The following is a 21,728-nucleotide window of genomic DNA, read 5'->3' on the forward strand; positions in this document are numbered from 1 at the left end:
TGGGAGGGTATGCAGATGTGTAAAGAATAAAGCCCTGAAGAGGAAGGAGTTGAGTGTGAAGCATTGCAGGGGAGGGGTGTTGGTTTGGTTTGACCTTGAAGAACCAAAGGAAGGTCATATCGCTCTAAACAGCAAGGGAGAGAGAAACAGAGGTGATGGTGGGGGTAGTAGGGGCCATAGCCCCGTGTTAGAGGTGGTGATGGTGGTGGTGTTGCCGATGGTAGTGGTGGGGAGAGGGGAGAGGAGCTCTAGTCACCCAAGCAGGTGACTTTGAGGGATTCCTGGGGCCCCCATGTGATTGTCAGTGAGGAGAATGATGTCACCCATATTAAGGCACACGGGCAGCAAAATCACACCGTTTTATCAAATGCGAACGCTAAGTCAGAATCTGTAAGGGCAGCCTTTAAAAATCACAGATGTTGGCCTGCAGTCAAGCGGCTTCTTACATGGGTCATTTTATGTAATCTGGTTCAGGATTAGTAACAGCACGATTGTATTTGGGATGATTAATGACCTAAGAGACTCAATACACAAACAGACACTGGCAAGATACAGGACAGTAGAACTTGGACCCTCCGCCTGACGGGGATAGTCAGGACTCGATCAATGACTGCCAACTTCTCTAATTTGCATCCCCCACTTCCATCTCAGGACCAACCAGAGATAGCCAAATATCTTCTCCAAACCGATCGCAGAGGATGCCCAGGCCTCCAGCTGCCGGGAGCCAACAACCTCCACGCAGGGCACACCTGAAGTCTTTTATTTTCCTCCATAAATCTAGCATTTGAGTCTCCACCGGTCTTTGAGTCTCTGCCACGTGCAAGTGATGGTGGCTGACTTCCTTGCTATAGAAATCTCTGAATAAAGAGCCTCTTTTTATTCTCATTTGGGTGGTCACCGTTTTTCTTCCATAGACATTTTCTTCGCAGCTAAGCCTATAAATAGTTTCCAGTTCTTGGAGAGGTTCCCGCTCTTGCTGTTAACCCTGGTACCACTAGGTGGCACCATTCTCTCGTGCAGCGCACCGACGCTCCCTCCGCGTCCCCAGACCGGGCGGAGAAGACTCGGGTGGGCGCGCAAAGCCCCTCCTGGCTGTGCTTATCTTTTCACAGGATCCAAGTGCCTATGATTTTAGCATTTCCCACGTAATATTGTTACAGAGCAGATGCGATGCCGGGCAAGTACTTGTTCAAGACTCCCGGGGAAGGGGATAGAGATGGGCCACGGTGGCTCAGCAACCAGCGCTTGTCAGCCTCAGCACGATTCACATTTGGGGCAGGATAATTCTTTGTTGGGGGCGGAGGGAGGGGGGCGAGGGGAAGCGAAACTGAACTGTGCATTGTAGGATGTTTAGCAGCATCTCTGGCCTGTACCTCCTTGATGCCAGACACAGCCGCCCCCCCCCCTTTTTCAGACTATGACTTTATTTTTTTTTTAATATTTTATTTATTTATTTGGCATAGACAGATATCAAGTAGGCAGAGAGGCAGGCAGAGAGAGAGGGAAGCAGGCTCCCTGCTGAGCAGAGAGCCCAATGTGGGGCTTGATCCCAGGACCCTGAGATCATGACCTGAGCCGAAGGCAGAGGCTCAACCCACTGAGCCACCCAGGCGCCCCCAGATTATGACTTTAAAATGTCTTCCAATTTCGCCAGGTGTCTCCTGGGGAGCAAAGTTTCCCCTAGCTGAGAACCACCTGGCTTAGCTCCCATGGAGGGCAGTTCTCTGTTGAGACCCTTTCAACAATTCCCCCCTCAAACACACACACACTCGTTTTCTTCAAAACAGTATCAGGGAGGGAAGCCCCTGAGCTCCACGGCTCCAGAGTCCAAACCCCGGCCCCAGGATCCCTGTGGAGGAAGATGAGACACGCCCCCCCCCCAACCCCGCCAAGGCAAGGGGATTGTCAGGCAAATAAAAAGTTCCAGGACTGACTCTACCCCTCCACCTTCCCCCACTCCCCCCACCCTTACCCCCACCCCACCCCAGATCCTGCTTGGTACACCTGGCTTGCAATCAGCTCCCAAGAGAATGGGCCCCTGGCATGAAAATTCTGTCCCTGGGCCACCCACCTCCAGCTACTCCTCAAGCCTGATAGAGTAGGACTCTCCGAAACAGAAGTAGGACACTGGGTCATGTTGGAGACACTGAGAGAGGAGGCTGCTGCAGGCTCGCCCACCTCCCTCTACCCTCCCCCACAGGGCCCCCTGGCCACCTGCCCACTTCCTCCTTTCTTTCTCCTTAGTGGGGTTGTCATGGGAGTTTCTCCTCCCCTGCATCCCACCTTCTGGCTTGCTGGGGTTGCTCCAGCATGCCCCAGGGGCAGGTGCTGCCCTTGTGCAAATGCCCTCCTCCATGAGGGGCTTGACGGTGCCCTCCTTTGAGGCCCCTTCCCGCTGGGCTTTGCTGCTCCCGGGCCTTCCACATCCCTGCTCTCAAGCTGGACACGTGAAAAACGGTGGCTTCCACCTGTGGGCCTGTGGGCCTAGTGGCCAAGAAGCAGGGTTAGACTGCTAGGCCCTTCTGGGCTGTGGAACTCCTTTGCAGTGGCCTTGCGCGAGGCACCTACCTCTTTTTTCTGTTTCTTCACTGATAAAAGAGGCTGATACTAGAACCTGCCTCCTAGGCGATCTCTGGTTTCGGCTGGCACACACTCAGCCATACAGGAAACAGCAGAAACGATAACTGGCAGCTGCCTTGTGCTTTTTTTTTTGCCTATTTGAGAAGGCGGGGAGCTGAGTATGGCCTGAGGGCCAACTGGCCTGATCTCCCCAGACACCCGAGACCCACGAAAGACAGTAGCCAAACCAAAAGCCACACTGCTGTCTAGGCTGGTCAGATGGCACCTGGCTTGCCTTTAGGGCTGTATTTTTTATTTTGCTCTAAGTTGATCTGAGAGAGACAGGAAGTGGATCAGATATTAGGGCCTCCCAGAAACCTGTTCCTACAAAGGTATGGCCTCTGAGAGGCAGTGAGGTCTGAAGGTTGAGATCAGGGATGGGGGGGACATTAGCAAGCGGGGATGAGCTGGTGGGTTTTGAGTCCATGCGTGCAGCTCATGACGTGTGATGAAAACGTTTGGAGGGATTCTTTCCCCCACCCCGCTCGGGTTTGAGGAGATTGTCTAGCCAGCCAGGAAGGAGGTCAGGGAAAGCTCTGAGAAGCAAGCTGGGCCAGTCTCGCGTCCTCAGCCCCGTCCAGAGCTGGTCCGACTGGGATCACGGTGAACAGGAAGATCTAGAACTGCTCAGACGCAGAAATCCGGGACTCCAAAAAGGAGAATCTCAGTCACCACACTCTTGTTCCCTTCCCTGATGTTCAACTGGGTCTCCCAAAAGGAACAGAAAAGAATACGAGTGGAGGGTATTTGGCACGGCAGGCCTCACATTTGAGACCGCTTGATGGTGAACGCTGTGGAATGTCCATGACTTTGTTCTTTGCTTTCGGTCATAAACACACTAATCCTTGTAAAGCTATGAATGCCTTAATTCTTTGTGGGGGGAAAAAAATGACCCTCCAAAGCTAGGGGCATAGACATGCAACAGCTGCTTCTTAGACAAAAATTATGTTATTGTGTTACTTGCCAATTCAGTGATGGAGATTTCCAGTGGTATCCTGACAAACGTTATTCACTCCACAGCACCCCCTAACGGGCCCCCACAGCTGCCCATCTTGCAGTCCCAGTGCAGGAGGAAGCAGGCAGCAGAGCGCCCACAGAGAGGGGAGCAGGCGATCTCAGCCAAAGACCCGCCCCTCACAGCGGGAGAGGATGAGGGAGCCTGGAGCCCTCAGTCTGGGCCCTGCTCACCCCTTCCCTGGGTGGCCCCCCCCGCGGCCCCTCCCACCCTCCCCCCTCTCTTCCCACACCTCCTGGATGACATTTGATTGGGACCCAGAACAAACCAAACCCGAGTTTGAGGTTTGGATGGGATGGTTGGTTTGGTTTGGTTTGCTCAGAGGGAGGCAGATGAGGGTTGTGGTGGCTGGGAAGGAAGTCGCGTCCAGCTGTCTGTAGGCAGGAGAGAATGGGCCAAGGCTGGAGAAGGGAAGCAGGGAGAGGGCCGCCTGAGGAGGACAGGAGCAGGGGAGCCCTGCTGCGGGTGGGCTCACGTCAGCCACCGGAGTGGTGCGGGGGAGCCTGGCCAAGGGCAGGTCAAGGTGAAGCTGTGGATTGGGGCTTTTTCCCTGCCCCTAAAATAAGTTCCTTCCTTGCTCGGCCACATCTAGATGTCACGAGCCTGAGCATTAGAGAAGGATTGCTCTCCCCACATCAGCTTTCTGCATAAAAGACTAGTAACAACCCCCAAACCTCTCATCGGTTCTCTGCTGTGCTCAGGTGGCCGTGACCCAGAGGAGGGGTTGCTGTCACGCAAGGGCTGAGAAGGAATGGGTCCCAGTGACCCAAGCAGGGGACACCCAGTGTCTAAGGAGCAGTGTCCGAAATTCCTGGAGGAACTGCACCGCCTGTGCCTTCCAGAGGGGGAAGCATAACCAGAACGTGGACTGAACGCTGATCTGGAAATCACCGCGCAGAGTGGCTGGCACTGGGCAGAGCCCGGCTCTCAGGCAAAGCTGGTGTACAAAGGACATGGCTTGAGCCAGACAGGCCTCAGCTAGTGTGACCTCAAATAAGGCACATAACCTTTTGGAAGTTCTTTTTCCCGTCCATAAAATATTAGGGGAGATCGTTAATGCTCACGAGTGTGGGAGGATTCTGTGACATGACGTATGCGAAGTTGCTGGAATGAAGGACTCTCTGTAAATGTTTAGCATCCAAAGGGAATTTGAATAGAAAGAAAACAATTTTGGGGAGAGGAGTTGGTCAAGGCTCCTTTTCAGGCTCTCTCCCCATCTTAAACCAGGCTAGCCTCCTTCTGGCCCTTGGCCCCCGGTTCTCCTTCACTTGGTTTAGAGGTGAGATGAAGCAGGATCTTCATGCCCAATGAGGGAGGAGAAACACGGCCTGCTCCCTTCTGCTGAACTCTGAACACTTTTCTCTTTGCTCCTGCAGAGAGAGAGATTAGAAAAATAACAGGAGGTAACTGAGAGCGCCCCCAATGGTCCGGACCCAGTACTACCCGCTTTGCTCGCGGGATGAGCTTTAATCCCGGCAACAGGATGAAGTGGGTTATAACCGTTCCTACTTCCCCCTTACAGATGGAGACCCTGAGAATCCAAAGCAGAGCAACCTGCTCCAGACCCCACACTGCCCCTCAACGGATGCTGAAGGAAGAGGAGGGAGGGGTAGGAGAGACTCTGTAGGACTCCTTGCTCTTTCTAGGTGGAAAAAGCAGGATTCAAGATCAAGGCGCGGCGCCTGGGTGGCCCAGTCCATTAAACATCTGCTTTTGCGTCAGGTCATGACCCTGGTGTCCTGGGATTGAGTCCCGCATCGGGATTCCTCCCTCTGCCTGTGCTTTCTCTGTCAAATAAGTAAATAAATACAATATTTAAAAAAAAAAAATCAAGAAAAGTTAACTCTGGCTCTCTCCTCCCATCGGCACCTTCCTGACTTGAGGCCAGGCAGTATCTCCTACCCTAAGGCTCATTTTCCTTTTCTTTTTTTTTTTCTTTTTTTAAAGGTTTTATTTATTTATTTGATAGAGATCACAAGTAGGCAGCAGAGAAAGGAGGAAGCAGGCTCCCCGCTGAGCAGAGAGCTTGATGGAGGGCTCGATCCCAGGACTCTGGGATCATGACCTGAGCTGAAAGCAGAGGCTTTATCCCACTGAGCCACTCAGATGCCCCTGGCCTCATTTCCCACCATGGAGATTTGCTGAGGACAGACCGGGAGGGCTGGGGCCACGGCTGGAGCAGTCAGTGTCAGGAACTGGAGAAGAGGGACCACGGAGAGGGACTCCCACACTCCAGGGCATGGCCCCCACCATGGACGGCTTGCCCGACCTCTGGAGCTGGAGAACCAGGGCTTGGGATGGACCAGAGGTAGCATCAGCTGGGAAAGCTCCAGGGAGCCAGTAGGGGCAGGGCCACACAGGGAAGGAGGGACCCTGCCTCATGGCGACAGAGCCATTGATGGGCCCAGGGACAGGAGCAGCCATGGGGTTGGGGGCTGTGACACGCAGGCAGGGATGGAAACTTGCAAAGCACTGGCCCCACATCACTCATCAGAGTCTGAGCCAATGAGCTGAGGCAGGGAATTTTTCTAAAACAAGTTAGTGTCTAGAACTCAAAGATGACAGAGCCGATGGAGTGGTGGCCACTACTAAGGAACTCCCCAGCCTCATCTCTGGTTTGTCCACCTGACATGGCGGTTTGAAAGGCACAACATCCAAGGCGACAGGTCTGCTGTGCACAACGGGTTGGGGGAGGCATCCAGCTGGGCTCTCAGTCCTTTTCTGCTTGCCATTGGCTCTACTTTGCCAGTTTGCCTTCATGATGCCCCAGAACTCCGGTTCTAATTAACCTGGAAGAAGTCAAGTCTTTGATCTTAGTACCTGAAAAGGTATTAAATGATGTTTCAACAAGCAAAGCAATCATTTAAATGCTTGTACTTTTGGGGCACCTGGGAGGCTCAATGGGTTGAATGTCTGTCTCTTGACTTAGATTCAGGTCCTGATCTCAGGGTCATGGGGTCAAGCCCAGCAACCAAGCTCAGTGCAGAATCTGTTTGAGACACACTCTCTCTCTGTCTCTCTGTCTCTCTCTGTCTCTCTCTCTCTCCCCCGCCCCTCCCCCACTCACTTGCTTTCTATCTCCCTCTACAATAAATAAAATCCTTAAAGATTATAAAATCCTTAAAGATTTTTATTTATTTATTTATTTATTTGACAAAGAGAGAGCAGAGCAAGAGTGGGGGTGAGGGGCAGAGGGAGAGGGATAAGCAGACTCCTGGCTGATCCCAGGACCCCAAGATCACCACCTGAACCAAAGACAGACGCTCATCTGACTGAGCCACCCAGGAACTCCAGTAAATAAAATCTTTAAAAATAAATAAATAAGTGTTTATACTTTAAAAAAATATTTATTTATTTATTTATTTGACAGAGAGAGAGACTCCAAGAGAAGGAACACAAACAGGGGGAGTGGGAGAGGGAGAAGCAGACTCCTGGTTCAGCAGGGAGCCCCGTGCAGGGCTGGATCCCACCACCCTAAGATCATGACCTGAGCCAAAAGCAGATTTAATAACAACTGACCCACCCAGGCACCCCAATACCTTTTTTTTTTTTTAAATGCTTGTACCTTGCAAATTCGTATTCTGAAAGTTTATTTTGTTTAGTTGAAATGGGTATGGCATGATGGAGTTTAGGAAGCTTTAACAAGCCAGAGAAAAGTTTCAGAGATCTCACAGAATGAGCAAAACCCTTAGCTAAGAAGGAAACTATTTTCCTGTGACTTTCCTGTGACTGATCTAAATCAGTCCCTCAAATCTTGGGTCCCCAGTCCACAGGGACTGCCTAGACAGTATCTAATGTTCCCCGTGCCCTGCAACCCCTTCTTTTCCTCTCTCTCCTGCACCCCCCTTTCAAGGATACAGGCTAAGCCGCTATCTCCCCTCCCCACCCTTGCCTGAGCTTTAGACCCTTCCTTCTAGCCGCCCGCCCTCCCCGAGCTAAAAAGAAGAGTGACTTTTCTCTGGTATAGAGAGGAGCCAGGAGTCTCCCCCGCGCCGCCCCCCCCGCCCCAGGCCCATAAATCACCACTGTCATCTCGGTCTCCCTTACATCAGGGAACTCCTAGGCTCAAAAACCCGGCGTGGCCCCCCATTGTCCTCAGCATAAAAAGCCCACAGCACTCGGCGTGTACTTCTCACTTGGCAGTCCTAATTCGGGCGATCTGTGTTCCTTGGTTGTTTGAGTGAGTGGGGGCAGTGGACACTATAAAGTCACTGCCCCCACCCCGGGACCTTTCCCTGACTCCCCTCCCCGAGCGGCTCGGGAACCCGTGCGCCCCGCCTTCGGGCCCCCCGGGCCTCATTGCCTGGATCGCGGTCGTCTGAGCCCCGGCCGGACTGCAAGCTGCAAGCGGCGAGGGTGGCGGCTGCCTCGTTGTCTGGCGTGTCGCGGACCCGGCGCCGCGCCTGACCCGTTGTAGGTACCCCACGGACGCGTTAGGCGACCGGAGCGAACGCAGGTGGGGGTGGCAGGCAGGGTCGCCGCCACTTCCGTGCCTGCGGACGAGGGTCTGAGCCGCGGCCGGGCGCGGAGACGGAGAACGCCGCGCCGCTGGGTCTCCAGCAAAGAAAGGGTTAAGCCGCCAGCGCGCCCCCCCACCCCGCCCACCCCCTCAAAGGCGAGGGGAAGAGTCCGGCAGAAGGTCCTGTTTACCGGAGCCGCTCGAGTCCGCGCGGCCCTGGGAGAGGCGTTGCCGTGGCAACCGGCCGGGCGCCCGCCAGCTGCGGATGAGCTCACTGGAGCAGCGGCGGGCGGGGGGCGGCGGCGGGGCGCGCGGCCCGGCGGGGAGGACGCGGCAGCCGGCCGAGCCCGCCCTCCACTCGCCCACAGCGGCGGCCGGGCGGCGGGCACGCGAGCGGAGGGCGCGCGGCTCTCCGGGCGCCGGGAGAGGCCCGGCCGACTGCAGGGCGGAGGGCCGCGGGCCATGGCGCCCCGGGCCCCCGCCGCCCGCCGCCCCCGCCCGCCCGGGCGCCCCCGAGCAGCGCCTCGGAGACCGCGGAGCGGCGGCCCGCCGGGAGGTAGGGCCGGGCCGGGGGAAGCGAGGAGGGGACGCGCCGGGCGGGGGCGGGGGTGGGGGGCGCCGCGGAGGGGCACGCGCCGGGCGGGGGGAGGGGAGGCGGCGGTGGGAGCTGCCCGTGGCCGGAGAGGGGAGGTGGCTCCTTGCAGACCCACGACCCGGGCTCCGGTCTGCGGACGTGGGGACCGAGGCGCTTCAGCCCGACCTGTGGGACTCGAGCAAAGTCCTGGCCGGACGGCCTCCGGGGGCTCGGGACGACTTTCAGGCCGAGTGGGGAAGCCGTGGTCCCGCGCCTCGGAAACCTGCAGAAACTGGGCAGAGCCGGCCCTCTGCCGGGCTGGGTCCCAGGGGCGAGAGTGTGAGAGTGAGTGAGTGTGTGTGTGTGTGTGTGTGTGTGTGGGTGGGTGTGTAGAGAAAGAGTCGAGTGGGGCTGAGGGGGCCGAGCAGCCAGACACCCCCCTCCCCGCTGTGGTCAGAATGTGCAGTCTTGGGAAAGCAGAATGGTGAAGATGATTGAATGATCCTATTTCTCCCACTTTCCCCCTAAGGATGGCGTTGGGAGCAGATGGAGCCCAGGGGGCTCTTAACAACAGGAGATAGAATCAAGTTTGGGAGGGACCCCAGAGAGCTGGGTTCGAAGCCCTGAGGAGAGCCAGACCTCAGCGGTGGAGTCCTTTCCCGGAGGGGACGCGGTGGGGACGCGGGGCGGACGCGGGGCGGACGCGGGGCGGACGCGGGGCCGTGCACTCCGGGGCTTGGCCGGGGAGAGGGAAGAGCGGTGACTGCTCTCATCAGCCAGTGCGGGGGAAGGGGCCGGCGGACCTCGAGCCGGTGTGCTAGTGCTTCAGGGGTGTGACTTCTCTAAGCTCTCAAGGACCCGGGTAATAATGGCCCCAGGGCAGTAGGCTAATAAGGGGCTCCCTACTATAACTTTGTTATTCAACTCTTGCACTCTTGGTTACAACTGAACAAAATCCTTTCTGCTTGCATCATCACAGTATTGAACACACCAGAGGAGTGGAGTAGAAAGTCTTTGGGGTGGGCTGCTTTGGAGGAGCCAATTTTTTTTTTTAAGATTTTATTATTTATTTTTTTTGACAGACAGAGATTACAAGTAGGCAGAGAGGCAGGCAGAGGGAGAGGAAGGAGGAAGCAGGCTCCCCGCTGAGCAGAGAGCCCGATGGGTGCGGGATGGATCCCTGCATGCCGGGATCATGACCTGAGCGGAAGGCAGAGGCTTTAACCCACTGAGCCATCCAGGTGCCCTGGTGGAGCCAAATTCTGTGAGCAGTAAAGGCAATCAGTAACTGGTTTTGACGACCGTGGTGAATAGTCTGGCGGAGGAGGATGGCCTTCAGGTCCTTTTATTGGAACGATTTGAAGCCTCCCTGGCATGTGTAATCATTCACTTAAAAGCTATGTGCTAGGCATTGGGAACAAACACAGCAATGAATAAGAGATATCTCTCTTCTTCCAGAACCAGCCATCCTGCTTGAGTAGTCAAAAAATTAAAAGCAGGGGCACCTGGCCGGCTCAGTCAGTAGAACATGGGATTCTTGATCTCGGGGTTGTGAGTTCAAGCCCCACACTGGGTACAGAGATTACTTAAGAAAAAAAAAAAAAATTTTTTTTTTTTTCCAAACCAGTCCTAGGCTGGCCTAGCTGAGTGCTACATGCTAGGAGAGCCCTGAGCAAGGCCACCCAACTCAGGAGAGGCCCATAGATGAGTTAATGCTGGGACTGAGCCCTGAAAACTTCTTCACTGGGAGAACAAAGCAGGGAAGGTGGTTCCAGCCTGAGGGAACAGAAATCACAAAGTCACCAAGAGGGAAGGGGGGTAAGTGTGGGGAGAATTCACAGTGTGCCACCAGAGGGAAGGGGGGTCTTACTGACGCTGGAGTGATAGGTTCCGCCTGATATCCTAGAAAGCCTGTTCTGGTTGCTGGGTGGGGTCCTGGAGGATGTGACCAAGGCCACGCGGCACCCCGGCCGGGCGTTACTGACGCACTGACGCACAGACAATTGGCGATGCTGAGGTAGGATGGAAGGATCCAAGAGATCAAGAGGTAGGACCCGGTGACAGGCTCTGGTGCAGATGAGGTAACTTAGACGGAAACTAAGTGCCCCCAAACTCAGGAGAAGACAAAGCAGAGCAAAAGGAGTGGATATTTTGAGTGGCCCGAGTTTAGCAGATTACAACACTTGGACCATGAATTTGGCTCTAAATTTTCTGGCAGCTTAGAGACAAACAAAAATACACTGACTTGCGCAGTTTTGGATTTTGGACAACAGAAAGCTTACAGATTATTTTTCAGAACACAATTTTTCCTGGAATTAACTCAGCAGGGAATTTTTCATGAGGAACTTGGTGTAAAGACCAAAGAGTGACAGAGAAAAAAAATCTTCCTTGTTGGTGTTACAGAAGACAGGAAGATAAAATTCCACACGACTGTCTTCCTACACCATCTTCCTGTTATGACTTGGGAGCTTACTGCCTCTCTGTGAGCTGTGAGTGTTGCTCAGGTTTATGGGCAGTGGCGGTGCGGGCAGCCGGAGCCGGGGGAATTCTGTGTGGAGGAGCCCATTTTCTCAAGTGGAGGAAGAGGGGGCACCAGCTTCGATGGATGGAGAGCAGAGGACGTGCTGGGTGCCCATCTTGCGGGAAGGAAGCCAGTCATGGCGTGGTCCACCGCCCACTGGGCTCGACCCACCGCCCACTGGGCTCGACTCTGTCTGGTCTGGTGAAGGGTCTGGTAGGACAGTGTGCGTCCGGAAATCCTGACCCAAGGAAAAGAGCAGCATCTGAGGATTCCATTCCGATGGACGAAGCACTTGCCCCACCGTGGTCTGGGTCTTTGTACCCTCAGACCTGAGGTTAAGCCTACTTCTCAGCAGGAGGGGGGTGGGTGGGACTCAGGAGACAAGAGATTCACTCTGGTGCCGAGTGCGAGTGCAGCCAGGGAGGGTGGGAATCTTGTTTGTTGAAACACGAGGAATGTCACAGAAGAGCAGGGGTTGTAAGCCAAGCTGGGGCGGACCTTCTGCGGACTCAGTCCCCAGTCTCCCAGCAGGCCAGGCCCTTCCCTTTGCTTTCTGTGGAATCCATGTCTATGCGTGGCTTTTGTTGAAACCATTTCTTGTTCATTTTAGATGTCCTAAATTAGCATTGAGTAGGTATGAGATTCTACCCCCCCCCCCATCATGTTTCTTAACGTTTTTAACTCAGGGTGCACTTTAGAACACTTTGATGTCCTGGGTGAGCATTTCTTTAAACAACAGGTGCCTCCACGCCCCACCTCCCCTGTGGATTAAATAAAAATCGCTGAGAATGGGCTCTGGGCATCAGGATTTTTGAAAGGCCACAGGTGATTTTTAAGGTACAGCCAGAGGTAGGGGCACCTGGGTGGCTTGGTGGGTTAAGCCTCTGCCTTCAGCTCAGGTCATGATCTCAGGGTCTGGGGATTGATTCCCACATCGGACTCCCTGCTCAGCGGGGAGTCTGCTTCCACCTCTCTATCTCTGCCTGCCTCTCTGCCTATTTGTCAAACAAATAAAAACAACATCTTAAAAAAAAAAAAGTTGCAACCAGAGGTGAGAGGGGCTGCTTTAACAGTCATATAAAGGATTCCTCACAGTGGGGGACAGAAACTTCAGATTCCAAAAGCAAGAACCCCATAAATTTAAAATTAGGAAGCCTGTTACTTATTATGAAATCAAATGGTTGATCAGCCTTCAACATCAGGATTTAAAGTCAGCTTGAACAGATACAGATAAGAAGGCTAGTGGCAGACGCATTCATGTGAAGCTTCATGTTGTCTGTGAAGTATTTTTAAAAAATAGAAATTCTAAAAGCATAATCACACGGCTTATGCCGTTAGATCTGTCTAATCCGATTGTATGCAGTGCCCAAACTGAAAAGCTTTGGCACCTTTCTCTTTTTGGCTGGAACCCACTGAAGTCTACTTTTCTTGAGTGCTGAGCTTCTGAGTTCTGGGTTCTTTCTACTTGCCTCCTGATAGTCAAGTGTATTGGTTTTCTGACCCATGTCTTCTGGATTGGAAAAAAGCTGGGAAAATTAGTTTGCAATTGAATGCCCATAAAGTGACAATCAAAAGGAATGAATCTCTAAGGGTTGAATTCTGTACCTCTGACAGGATAATAGGAAAATTTTGAGGCTTGATGACTTTCCCAACAACACTCAAATACACCTTGCAGGTATTAATTTCTTTGGCTGTGGGCAAAGTTGACTCAGCTTCCTTTACTCTCTCTGGAACCCCAGCCCCTTCTTTTTTGCTTCCTGAGGGCTCATGGAATGTCTCACAGGTACTCATGAGTGACCGAGGTTATGTCATGCCCAGTCTCCCGTGTCCAGGCATGGACCCTTCTTCCTCTGCAGAGCCAGATGGCCTCCACAGGTACCCCACCCTCTCATTTTTTTTTTTATTTTAAGATTTTATTTATTTGTCAGAGGGAGAACTCTAGCAGGGGGAGTGGCAGGTAGAGAGAGAAATAGGCTTCCTGCCAAGCAAGGAGCCTGAAGTGGGACTTGATCCCAGGACCCAGGGATCACGACCTAAGCTGAAGGTCAGCGCTTAACCAACTGAGCCACTCAGGCACCCCACCCCAGGCCCTCTTTAACTCCCCGACATTGGCTTCCCAACAGAAGGATTGAGAGGCACAACTGCCCCTTGAATTATAGGAGGCAAGTCAGTGCCTGGAACTGAGGCGAGCGATGACCTCAGTTTTCTACATTTGATGTCCAAAGACAGAATATGTTGGGAAGCCAGAGTCAGACCATCTTTTACACTTGTGTTAAGACCACCGCCTGATCTGAGCAGAAATGTCGACTCTCAGCTCTTCTAGAAGTTAAGCCCTTTGCCATCTGTAGCCCAGAGGGTCTTTGCCTTTGGCTTCCCTTTGACACATCCATCCTCAGCCAGCAGTTGGCTGAAAGAGAGGTGAGCCCCAGAGCCCCCACCCTGTCTAATAGGCTTAACTGCCAAAAACTGTTATCTTTTTCCCCCTGGCCTTAGGGAAGGAAGGGGTGAGTCACCTTCGTGGCAAGCTCAGGGAAGAGGTTAGCTTCCCTCAGTAGTGGGGAACCAAGAGGTTCCATGCTCCCCTTCGGAAGGAAGTGAGAGCAGGATCGAGCTGGAGAGTGGGTCAGGACAGGAAGCTGTGACCGTGACCATCCTTCCATGGTACCCAGGGCTGCGTGTCTTATCAGTAGGGCTCGGCAGACCAGTTCAAGCACAGCATCAAATGCATTTCCTTTGGTGGTTTTGTGGCCCTAGAAAGTGTACTTTAAAATTACAAGATTGCTTTTATATAGATCCTTGTATATATACATATATCTTTCTGTGTTAACTGTGGAAGTTCTGCTTGTTGGAAAACATTTAAGCAATCCGTAAAAAGAACAAAACAAAAAATGAAAGTTTACCCTATACTATCTCCCTCCTTGGAGGCAATCACTGTTTGGTATATATCCCAAATCCTCCTTGACTTTCCTTTCCTTTGCATGTAATGTTTGCTTACAGAAATGGATGCTGTCACAACTGAACAGTAGTTTGTGACAATAATTCCACACAGGACATACATAGTCCTGTCCTTCCCCGCCCAGCCACCTTGAGTTCCTTCTGGTGGATGGCCTTCATTTGTTTAACACATTATCTATTAATGAGCCCTGAGTTGTTTTCTGAGTTTAGCTACTACAAATGGTCTCTGGCACTTGTTCCAGTATTTCTATAAGATAAATTCCTAGAGGCGTAATTGCTAGATTAAAATGGATTTCAAAGCCACATGCATATTGAATATCTTTGGGCTTGGTGATGGACATTTCAAAAATGAGATTCCAATGCTCTGTCTTTTTTTTTTTTTTTAAAGATTTTATTTATTTATTTGACAGAGAGATATCACAAGCAGATGGAGAGGCAGGCAGAGAGAGAGAGAGAGAGAGAGAAGCAGGCTCCCTGCTGAGCAGAGAGCCCGATACGGGACTCGATCCTAGGACCCTGAGATCATGACCTGAGCCGAAGGCAGCGGCTTAACCCACTGAGCCACCCAGGCGCCCCCCAATGCTCTGTCTTAAAAAGAATGTAAAATATATTCCCTCCCTCTCCCTTAATCCAAGTGTTCCCACGCCAGTTTCCCCCACTGAATTTACTATGAGTTTCTGTTTAAGTTATTCAGAAACTTAAAATTCTCAGTGTGGTACACTCATAAAGAGAAACTACTCTTTGAGTTTTATCAAATTAAAACAGGCAACAGGGGTGCCTGGGTGGCTCAGTGGGTTAAGCCGCTGCCTTCGGCTCAGGTCATGATTTCAGGGTCCTGGGATCGAGTCCTGCATCGGGCTCTCTGCTCAGCAGGGAGCCTGCTTCCTCCTCTCTCTCTCTCTGCCTGCCTCTCTGCCTACTTGTGATCTCTCTCTGTCAAATAAATAAATAAAATCTTAAAAAAATACAGGCAACATATTAAATTTTAATTTCTAAGAGGCTTTTTATGTCTTATGGGTTGTTATCCAACGAACTGACTTAATTTTGTCTCTGGCTGCCGGTTTCGTGTTCCTATAACCTTGATCCCACGTAACCACCATTCCACATATTGTGTAGGCGGAAGCGTGGGATGGTGGGGTGGGTTACACACAGGAGTCAGCCCAGTGCAGTAATCCACCGTGCCTTCCCCTTTCTCCCTCATGCTTCCTCGCTTCTCAGAAAGGAAGATGTCATAGGGTTGCGTTTGAGTTAGCACGAGGTTCTCTGCAAATCCACTGTGGGTCATGGATAGGGCAACCATGTATACAAGCTGAGACACTTTGAAAGTAAAAAGGGACTAAGTTAAGTTGTTAATTGGCCTACAACAGGCCTACCCTGGGACTGTCCTTGGAAACTGCATCTTGTCGCTGCCCTGGGAAAGGGTGAGAGCTGCCCGCGGCTGTCATTTCTCCCTGCTCGTCCCAGTGTATTGACATAAGAGTCATGAATGTCTGCCATCCTCTGCCCACTCGCCCAGCCTTGTTTAGCCCCCCTAGAGTAGAGCCCAAAACCAGGGGAGGAGGAGGGGTCAGGTGCTACATGTGAACTTTTCCTTCGCACCAAAAGAGTCAGAGGAGGGGCATCTGGGTGGCTCAGTGGGTTAAGCATCTGCCTTCCACTCGGTCATGATCTCAGCGACCTGGGATCAGGCCCTGCATCAGGCTCTTCTGCTCCGTGACAAATCTGCCTCTCCCTCTTCCTCTCCTTCTGTGATCTCTCTCGCTCTCACTCCCTCTCAAATAGATAAATAAAATCTTAAAAAAAAAGGAGAGAGAGGGGAGATGGATACTACTGTCCCTGCCAACCCCCAGTTCACCCTGAGAAAAATAATAACTGTCTTTTTTCAGCAAATTAGAACCACTGAAGCAGGACATGTCTGTAATTTTATGTGCTTTTCATGTCTCTGGGATTTACAGGCCAAACCACCCCAGATGACCAGACAAAGGCATCTGTACAGGCACATGCAGCAAATCAAGATTAAAACTGCACTTTGCATGATCTGATCACTGGGCAAGGGTGATGGGCAGCCTGAGGGTTAGAACTTGCCTCCCCAGCAGCTGGAGTGGGCCAGTTTCTCAGCCACAGATGTGGTCAGGGGTGGTGGCTGGGAAAGCACAGAGGAGCTTCTCGAAGCGGCTTATGGGTGCTCTGGGCTTCTCTGCCAGAAAATGTCTCTAGCCCTCTGGGGGCTCAGGGGGGTTCTCTACTTAATACTCTGAGTTGAGGTGAGAGGAGTTCAGATTTGGAATGAAGTGTGTGGTCGTTCAACCCCAAGTAAAACTCCCTGGCATCTCGTGGCCACTGTCATCCTTTCCATCTGGTCCATGTCATCATCTGTGTTAGTGACAGTCAACAAATATGCACAGGCTCCCAGGACATCAAAAAGGGACCAGTGCTCTCTGTTTACCCTCCGGCTGAACCGATGCATCAAACGGGGTGAAAAAATGTCAGAGGAGAGGGAGCTCCTTGATGCCTCCCAAAACCACGAGACTCGGAGGTCCCAGAACTGCCAAGATGGGGCCAAGAAGGGCTCTCCTCTCCCCTGAACACAGGACAGCCAAGATCCCTGGCCTAGGGCAGAGAGGAGAGAGCTGGGGAAAGGGTCAAAGTGGCCGCTCCAGATGCTCCCAGCTCCAGGTGCTGGCTGCCAGCGGCCTGGAGGAAAAGAGAGGAGGCTGCTCTCGGGTGGGGAGATGAGCAGCAGGAAGAGCCCCTGAGGCAGGTCCACCGGCCACTCCGAAGGCCCTGAAATCTGGCGTCCTTCCCTAACTGGCTGCTGAGACCTATCTCAGTTACTAATGGTGGACCCAGTGGCCGGTTCCCTGTTCTTTAGCTCCCTGATGTATGTGACCACCCCCCAACCCCGACCCAGGTCAAGGTCGATGTAGAACCGCCGTGCACTGATACATCAATCCACTTGTCAAAATGCTGAGTGCTTCTGAGCTGCTGAGCTCCCAGAGTCCCACATTCCCCGAAACTCCAGCTTCCCGGATCCAACCATGACAGGGTTAACAGTGAAGCCACTCTGGCTGGTGGCCCTGCCACCCCTTTGGTAAGTGCTCTGAATAGTGCCTCCTCACCCGAGACCACCACACTCTTTGGCTTATCATTCTCTTTAGAAAAGAAGATTGCCACTGATTCATTTTCTTTTTCTTATTTGACAAGCATTTATGTCTCACTCACAGCAGACCAAGTGTGGCTTAGACACTGGGGAGGAATGAAAAGAAGCCCAAGGCCAGTGTTCTACCGTCAGACTGCAGCGTCTGGTTGGCAGGCCCAGATAAACAAAAAGAAACTGAGGCAAGAATAACGAGGGCCCTGGAAGAACTGCCAGAGCCGGTGTCCCACTTCCCTTGTCTGCAGTTGACTCTCAGGGAGCTCCTTCTTGTGGCCAAGGGTTCCCGGGCTCCCTCCCAGATTTACCCCTCTAGGGGGCTTCCTTCCCCAGACCCTTAGATCTTTACCTCTGACTGCCTACCCCACAAAGTTCCTCTTGAAGGTGCCTTTTTAACCCTATCATGTCCAAAAGAGTGCATATCTTCTTGATGTGTCCTCTTCATTTTCCCAGGATAGCCTGTTGTAACCCCTCCTCCTGGCTTTCAGGCCATGGCCAAGTGTAAGCCCCCAACTCACTTCATCTTCTCTTGGCTCCCGTCATGCATCCGAGAGCTTCCATCCCCCCAGTCCGTGCGTGCCTCCCGGGCAGGAGTGCGCCTTCTCGCTCTTGCCTTGCCTGGATCACGTTCTCCCTCCCCAGCTCTTGGAGCCCAGTCTAGTCCTAGGGGCCACCAGCTCCGACCTCTTCGCAGCGGTCTGTGACTTCTCTGACTTCCATCTTCCACCTCTGCATCCCTCCGGTTAGAATTTGTATAGACCCTCTCCACTGTAGCTCAAGTTTAGTCCTCGAACCAATCTCCTGTTGTGATTTCTGTGGACTGTGTGTCGGGCACTCCGTGGACTGCTCCTGTCCTCTTGTCTTGAACAGTTGCCATCTTTTATTGCCATTCGGCTGACTGGGTTCGCAGCTGTCATCCGCAGCTCCAAGAGGCAGGGACCTTCCCGTATGTTTGTGCATGTCCCAGTGGCACCTCAGGCGAACTACTGTACTCAGCCCTCTGGGTTAATCCTATTGACTGCATTCAAATCCATCCGTGCTGGCCCAGATGAGCTAAATAAAATCACAGGGGAAGGACCATTTCCCATTTCTCAAAACCCAGCTAAATAAAAGGGAACACGTTCCCAGGCACTGCACAACTTCCGAGTAGCAAACACCAGGCACAGATAGTAAACAAACAGAAACGGGGCCTCAGAGTTCAGGGAGCCTGAAATGGAGGGGCGGGGAGGGGAGAGGAGGGAGAGTCAGGATGAGCCTGCCGCGCTGACGGGCTGGGCTCCTCCTCCTTCTACCTCCAGCCTGAAGCTGAGCGCTGTCACGTCCCAGTTCTTACTGAAGAGGAAAGGGGCTCAGCTCCCTCTTACCATTTCAAAACCAGTTTGTACACAGTAATAGCAGTTCCACGTTTGAGAGTGGTGTACAGCTTTGCCACACTTGTGAACAACTGAGGCTAGAGCAGCAGCCCTGCAGAGAAGTTGAGGCCGTGATAGTATTATTAATCCAAGCTCCCATATTATTACTTATTTTATTACCTCGCGGAGTTAAGCTCCCTCTATTACGGAAGACATACGTGGAGCACTTTTTCTAGGACATGTGCCTTGCCGAATGCTTTACAGGTGCAGTCTCATTTAGTCCTTCCTGCATTCTTTCAGAAGAGGTGCTGCAACGTCCACGGTTTCACAGAGGAGAGAACGAAGTCCTTGAAAAGTAACTTGTCCGAGGCCCGCCAGCTCAAGTGGCAGAGCTCGAGTTTGAACCTGGGTCTGTTCGCACCCCTGTCGCTCAAGGCCTTTCCCAGAATGCGGGGCCATGGCAGAGCAGCCTGGGCCCCCTTCTCCCACTCTGGTCTCCGGAGCCACGGTGCTGGCCCCCGGAAAGGGGATGCGAGATGACGTCTTCCTCTAAGATTGCTGCCTTTTGTCCAAATGTGCTGGCCGGGAGCCAAGCTGGAAAGTCTCTGCTCATGGAAAGAAAGAGAACAGAAGCCAGCGAAAGAGGGTGGGAAAGGGTTTGCGGGGGGGAGGAAAGGAAGAGGAGGGCAGGGATTAGAGAGGGAGAGAGGAGGCGGGCAAGTGAGTTTGCGGCAGCCCAGCTGGAGCCAAGACGGGTGTCAGGAAGCCAACCAAACAGGGCCTTCAGGTGCCTCCCTTCAAGTGGCACGTCATGGTGTGAACATCTGGCCCTGGGAGGCACAGGCCCTGGGGCTCTCCAGGTGCTTAGGGCCCAGGACAGATCCTCCAGGGTGAGGGTAGGGGCTACCTCCCCTCCTCCGTGTCACTGTGCGGTGAGGTCAGGTTAAATGGAACATCAGGAGAGCTTGAGGGCTGTCTCTTGAAGTGGAAGGGATGGCCAGGCAGTACCTTGGAGCCAGGGTGTTCCCGGTGGGCAGGGAAGGGATGGAGGGGAGGTAGGAGAGGGGATGGGTGCCGGGTACTTGGGATAAAATCCGGTCATAGCAATGTACTGAGTAGCTACTCGGTACCCAGGAGGAGAAGGCCTGTACCCTGCCCCCAAGGCATTTATTTGGGTGCTAGGCACTGGACTCTCGAATCTGACAACCTGCACTCATCCGGCATCCATGTGGCCTTGGGAAAAGTTATTCCCTCCAGATCTCTGTTTCCACATCTGTAAAGGAGAGGCAGTGTTAAGGGTGGCGTGAGGATTCAATGCAAGAATCCATGTAGAATCTCGCCTAGAGCATAGTAAATACTCCATAAATGTTAGCTTTTATTTATTTTTATTTATTATATATAGTTAGCTATAAATAAATAATGAACAAATTCATTCATTTTTGCAGTTTGAAGCAGCAAAGATGTGGAACGTTGAGTAAAACGTATTTATTTTGATTTTTTTAAGGATTTTATTTATTTATTTTCAAAGAGAGAGAGATAGGGCAAGCCCGAGGGGGTGGGGCTGGATCTCACAACCCCGAGATCACCACCTGAGCCCAAATCAAGAGTCGGACGCTCAGCTGTCCCAGCCACCCAGGCACCTGGAGTAAAACATATTTCAGTAACAGTTGAACCCAGCCATAGAAGAGATAAGACAAGGTTAGATTTACTTAGATTATTAAATGTCCATAAGTTAATAATTGCTCTAGAAATTCAGAAGATTGAAGAACTTCAGTTTGTGGGGGTCAGGGTAGGTTTTATGGAAAAATTAGGATTTGAACCAGATTTTGAGGCGTGGGTGGGAATATAATAGCAAGGAAAAGGGAGGGAACAACTAAGGGAAAGAACAGGAACAGAAGTGTGGGGCTGAAAAAATTCTAATTCCAAGAATTTGCCAATAGGGCATTCTAGCTATTCTCTTGCCCTCGGTAGACACTTGGGCGAGAGATTTCCTTTACATACATTTCAGCTGCGAAAGAGTTGATGGCTAGGATGCTGCATCCGATGGAAAGGCATCTGGATGTGACCTCACATAGCCCCCCTCTGGGTCTGTGTCTTGGCGGGTTTTTGGTCGGTCTCTCCTCTCTGTGCTTCACTGCCATTCTTTCCCTGTTTCTTTGGTTTCCTTCCGATTCCCTGTCTCTACTTTTCTCTGTCTTAACCTCATTCCCCAGTTCATTTCCCTTAACCTGCTAACACAAAGTCTCTTTTCCTCCCTGGTATACGGCAGGGAAGCTCCGAACACTATATTTCTTCATTAATTTTTTTTAAAAAAGAAGAAAAACCATTCCCTGGGAGCCAGCAGCTAATATTACCTGGCATCTGTGGGGCAAATGTTTTTTTCTTTTGTGGCTTTTTAAAAGTCCCTCAGTGTCCTAATAACAAAGGACATTTCTCATTTCTAAAACAGAAACAAAAGCCAACCAAAACCCCAGCTGACCAAAAAGCAGACCAAGAAGAGAAGTGAACCACCTTCATCAAGAACACATAGACCCAGGTTCCCCTGGGACAGCTTTCTGTTGAAATGTGAGTCATCTGGGGAAAGGAAAAGAGTGTGGAGCTGGTGAATGAGCCCTAGATGGGGCGATAGGAGCCCTGGGTCCTGCTCCTGCCTCCGCCACCACCCAGCCAGGTGACCAAAGCTAGGTGAGCCACGATGCTCTCAGGCCACAGTGTCACTGTTTTTAGCCCCAACTTACTCCTGATCCATCCCCTTTCTGTGTTCAAGTTTAGGAGCTTCTCCATGCCACGGGCTTTCTGGCTTCATTATGTCTCTCTCCCACCCTTCCTTTTCTCTTTGAATTTCCTCACCAGGCTGGGGCCTCAAAAACTACTGTCATTTACAGGCTGGGTTCCCAGTACTGACTGGGTCACCAGGGGGGAATTGCTGAGGCCAGGAGGAGGATGTGGAAGGCTGGGTCAGCCAGTGCAGGCGTCATTCCCAACAGGGTCCTGGGAGAAGGGGCTCAGCATTTCCTGAAGGGAAATGACTCCCATAAATAGACAAGAGAGATGGGAAAAGGATTCGTCCATTCCTTCC

General features: G+C 52.3%; 1 protein-coding gene across 1 annotated transcript in view; it reads left to right on the forward strand.

Annotated features, from left to right (window-relative positions):
- Positions 1-8,575: 8,575 nt before the first annotated feature.
- DENND2A (DENN domain containing 2A) overlaps positions 8,576-21,728 on the forward strand; it is a 102,681-nt gene continuing 89,528 nt past the window's right edge. Inside the window, exon 1 of the mRNA XM_032305659.1 lies at positions 8,576-8,649. The gene's annotated coding sequence lies outside the window, so the exon portion shown is untranslated. The remainder of the gene's footprint in view (positions 8,650-21,728) is intronic.

This window comes from Mustela erminea, chromosome 11 (assembly GCF_009829155.1).
Source record: "Mustela erminea isolate mMusErm1 chromosome 11, mMusErm1.Pri, whole genome shotgun sequence".
In the NCBI taxonomy this organism is placed as follows: domain Eukaryota; kingdom Metazoa; phylum Chordata; class Mammalia; order Carnivora; family Mustelidae; genus Mustela; species Mustela erminea.